Source organism: Furipterus horrens, unplaced genomic scaffold (assembly GCF_987537825.1).
Source record: "Furipterus horrens unplaced genomic scaffold, mFurHor1.1.pri manual_scaffold_11, whole genome shotgun sequence".
NCBI lineage: Eukaryota > Metazoa > Chordata > Mammalia > Chiroptera > Furipteridae > Furipterus > Furipterus horrens.
This window is the reverse complement of record NW_028327181.1, coordinates 15,144,630-15,149,788: the sequence shown is the minus strand read 5'-3', so window position 1 is coordinate 15,149,788 and position 5,159 is coordinate 15,144,630.

Below are 5,159 nucleotides of genomic sequence, written 5' to 3'. Positions count from 1 at the left end.
TGGCCTTTGTCTTGTGGCTCTTTTGGGAAGAGGGGGGCGGCCTTTGCAGTCTCCGAGGGCCAGTAGGAGCCACAGCACATGCGAAAGCATTTGTGGATAGGCTTTCTCCAGGAGGCCAAGAAAAGCGGAGTGCAGAAGATTCTGATTCTACGGAGAGATGCTGCCTGCTCATCCACGTTCAGCTTACTTGTTTCTGCTGTGGGAAGTCCTCATTATCTCGGTATTTATTATTCTGAGACCCTGCTAGGACGTGGCAGGGCAAACCAAGGTCAGCACAGCACAAAAGCAAAAGCTCTTCTTCCCCCTCCCCTCACTCTTTCCACTGGACCTGTCAGTGTCTCTGGTGGCTAAATTTTCTGATTGTTGGGTGTCATGAACATCTGACAGTCCAAAACAAATAGGAGACATGCATCACAAAGAATAATTGTAAATCTTGCAGGATTTCATGAAGTTGATGAGTAATTTTGGAGAATCACATGCAGCGCTTTCACTGCGGCTCTGGCTGAGTGAGACCAGGTGACATCTGAGAATCTTCATGGTGATAGCAGGCCAAGTGCCTCCAGAAATAATGATTTGACTCAAAGGATTAAGAGAAGTCTGGGGAAATAGGTAACACCTTCGAAAATGTTTACAAAATTACCTCATTTGTAATTCTGCAAAAGATGAACAAAGCGAAGCATAGCATCCAGTGTTCTTGGGCAGTTTTATCAGTAAAATTATACACCCTCAAACCAGTACTCTGTTCATTTATTCATTGTAAGAAGTAAGATATAAAGGTGTAAAAATATTTAAGAAGTATTACATAGTTGCAAGTATAATCTAAAGTTTGCTAGCTACAAGACAAATTCTTTTTCAGCTTCATTGAGATATAATTGACACACCATTGTATGGGTTTAAGTTGTGCAACGTGATTATTTGGTATCTGTTGCACAGCGATCACAATAAGGTTACTTAATGCATCATCACCTCACCTGGGTAATTTTTTGTGACAGTCCCAATCAAATGTTTTTTTTCTCCCACAACATACTTTGAAGTTTGGTCCCGATGTGTGTGTATTTACTCTTAAGTGGACTTACACTGACTATCTTTGGTTAACATGGACCTCTGGTATAAAAGCTGTTATCCCCCCGTCCTCAGCAGATTGCTGAGCAGCCAGTGACAAGGATTTTCTGAGGAAGAATGGGGAGACTCCTAGCCCTGCCAGGGCCCTTTATTTTGCAGAAGGAAGCCTGAGTTCAGTGAGGGGTGGAGAAGGGCACTTCTGGTCACTTAAGTAAATGCCACTACCTGTGCCTCTCCTTCCCTTCATCCTACATCGTTCCTTTGAATTCTAGAGATGGAGACTCTCCAGCCCAGAGTTCCTTGAACTTCAACACATATGTATCATCCATCCTGGGAGCCAACTAGAAATGCAGATTCCCACGCCCCACTCTAATGTTCAGACTCAGTTGATCCAAGATGGGCTTGAGGAAGTGTATTTTTAACAAGCTCCCCAGGTGCACATTGCCCTAGTCTCTTTTTGGAAGTTGCTGTACTTTCTTCCCTCACTTTTATTGGTTACGCCTCAAATAATGCAGAAGTGCCCGTCTCTCTGTGAGCAGCGCCCCCTCTTCTGTCTTTTGAGCCTGGGACAGCAGCATGAGCCTCTGGTGCTTCTTCCTGTCCACAGATGAGATCTCCTTGTCTTCTCTGACCCACTTGCCTGGGACTGTCCCTGCCAGCGTCCCCTTGGTCTGGCCACCTTCAGGCCTTGCATCTCACAGCCTGTGCTGAATAAGATCGAAATGGGGCCTAAAAATAGTTCCTTCACTGGCCCCTGCATTGCAGTCTCCACTCCCTTGGCTGGAAGGCAGCCAAACTGACTCAGCACAAAAGCTCGTCTGCCGGTAGCTGGGACAAGGTTGCAAACAGCTTGTGAGGGCTGGGAGGAGGCTCTGTTTCCCCGGCAGGGATGTCAGAGCCTGGCACCCTTCAGAAGAGATTTTCCTTCAAAGGAGAAAAGGCTAAACAAAAGAATCCTTTGGCCTTAAGGAGAGGGTTGTTGTTTTTTAATTTATTGATTTGAGAGAAGGGGGAAAAAAACATTGATTTTGTTGTTCCCCTTATTTATGCATTCTTTGGTTGAGTCTTGTATGTGCCCTGACCAGGAATTAAAGCTGCGATCTTGGCATATCAGGATGATGCTTTAACCAACTAGCTACCCAGCCAGGGCAAGGAGAAGGTTTAAAACTAGTGAGAAACCCAGGACAATCCAAACCCTTTAAACTACTTAACTGAGCCATTTCTGCCTTGGTTGGGCAGACAAAGGGAAGGGGCCTGCCTTGGTTCCTTCTCAGCCAGAACTGACCTTTCCTTTCCTGGGACTCATCCCAGACTACAACCCTTTCTGTCATCCTGTACCTGGGAAGGACTCAGCCCAGGTTCTTTGCCTTTTTAAAGCTGCCATCCATATTTTTGATTTCTTCTAGTTTGTTCCCAGCTTGCCCGTTCCTAACTTTACAAATAAATCCAAAAGACCCTTTTGACTTCAAGGGTGTTCCTGTTGATCGCTCTTGGGAAGCAAAGCTAAAAACCCCATTCATGGGAAGGAGCAGGGTTGCCAGACTTCCACAGGACTTTTTCCCTGCCTGTGTAGTGCCACCTCTGTCCTTTCCATAGTGCTCAGCAGCCTCTGATGAGAACAGGTGTTAAGCACCTATTTTGGGTCAGTCTCTGTGCTAATCGCGAATTTACATTCCCTGTCCTATTTAATTACAACAGGCCACCAAGACCACAACTTCCCATTATTTTACCGATGAGGAAACTGAGGCTCAGAGGATTAGATGACTAGTTCATTCTCCAATGGTTCTCAAAATGCCTTTAATTTCCTTTGGGAACCAGGGAGTGAGCCCAGAGCTCTGTCTGCCTTCAAGGCTCTCTTTATCACAAGAGTAGCTTCAGGCTCCACATAGCTTCGGGCTGGCACTCTTGCTGGGGCATTTATTTATTTTAGCAACACATGTACACCAGGCGTATTGTGGTGGTCAGAAGTTACAGCTTCGTGTCAGGCTGACCCATCTGGGTCCTTGTTCCATTCTGAGGAGCTGTGTGGCCCTGGGCAGATTGTTTGACTCACCCTGAGCCTCAGGAGTTCTCACCTGCAACTGGGGGTAACAATCCTTCCTCACAAGGTAGTTGTGGGGATTAAGTATCTCAGCACCATGCTTGGTACCCAGCACTGCTCAACAAAAGGGAGAGGTTCTTTTCCCTCCCCTACAGATTTCAGCCTGGCCTCTGAACTGAGGAAGGCCTTTGCTGTCCGAGGTCCCATTCCCCTGGCTGGAGGGTTCCCAGGCTCTGGAAGCCCAGCTCTCTGGCCCCATTCCTCCTTGCCAGCAGCACACCCACCAGTCAGTGGCCAAGCTGGGCTTCGCCCTTGGCTGGAGCCAGGCTCAGCACTCATCGTTCATACTAGGCCAACTGCCATATCTACTGTGATCATGTGGGGTTTTTTCTTCATTCTTTTTAAGGTGGCAGTATGTTACATTGATTGATTTTATTATGTTGAACCATCCTTGCATTTCTGGGATAAATCCCAATTAGTCATGATATATAATCTTTTAAATATGTTGTTATATTGGATTTGCCTAGTATTTTGTTGAGGACTTCAGCATCTATATTCATGGGGGATATTAGCCTGGAGCTTTATTGTGGTTCTTGTCTGGCTTTGGCATTAGGGTAATACAGGCCTCAGAATGAGTTAGGAAGTATTCCATCCTCTTTTATTTTTTGGACATTTAAGGAGGATTGGTGTTAATTCTCTAAATTTTTGGTAGAACTCACCAGTGAAGCCATCTGGGCCTGAACTTTTCTTTTTGGATAGTATTTAAATTACTAATTTAATCTCTATTTGTGGTAAGTGTATTTAGATTTTCTGTTTCATCTTGAGTCAGTTTCATTAGCTTGTGGCTTTTTAGGAATTAATTGAAGCATGAAGTGTTCAATAGATGTCTTTTAGGTCCCACTGATATGAACTATTAAAACTAAAAACTAGTTTTCTTTTTAGCTACAACATGTTTACTAATATAAATATAATTTAATATATTTAATGAATTTCTATTATTGTATATTCTAAGTATTTTCCTTTTTTCTGAAATCGAGACAAAACTAAAGTGAACATATTTTATTTTTGAATAATCTTGGACAGACCTGTTATTTAATTTTGGGTACATTCCTGAAAGTGGCATACTTTGGTTAGAGTAACTAAGCTTTTAAGGTGTTTAATACACTCATTAGACTGCCTTGCAGGAAGGGTTTTCAATTTTTATTCCAATCATTAATTCCAGAAAACTCAGGTTTCTCTGTACACCCACTAGCAGTGTGTAATGTCTCTCCTTTGGGTCCTCTGCTGGATGCACTCAAGCCACTGCAGACATTTACCATCATTGCTGCTCAGCATCCACTCCTTTTCCTTCTGGTAACAGAGAACCTTTAATTTCCTTTAGGAACCAGGCCTCCCAAACTCTCAACTTCAGTTTGAGGAGCCTGACATAATGCCCCAGCTCCAGAAATGGGCAAGTGACCTCTGCCTCGCTCCTCGGTTACCCAGGCACAACTAGCCAGAGATTGGCTCAGGGAGGAACATGTGACCTTACCAGACCGATAAGAACCAACCCCCAGACTCTTCCCAGAATATTAGACAGAGTTCTTTCTGCCCAGCCCCCTGGAGTGTGCTAGACTGGTGGGATGTAAGCCTGAAGCTTCTGGAGAACACATGGAGAGGTCCTGCCTGAGGATGAAGCCTACACAGGCCAAAGCAGCCGAGAGATGGAGAAATGAGTGACAGCATCTTAGAGAACTCTCATTTGAGATTTCCCCCAGATCTAGCTATATCTGAAGCAGTTCAACCTTTTTAACTCCCTGGTTATGCAAACTAATACATTTAGTAGTAGTAGTAGCAACACTAAGTATTTTGCTTAAACTAGTTTAATTCTGTTTTTGACCGCCTGTAACAGAAGTAATGCTGATGATTATGAAAACCTCTAGTGCATCCCCTCAGGAGCTGCTAGATGAGAATTCTCTGGAACACTGCTTGGAGTTATTGTTATCGGTGCTGCTCTCTAAGAGAGTCCCCACACGCCTCCCTCCAGGCACATGGTAGACAACTCTGCCCTTTCCTT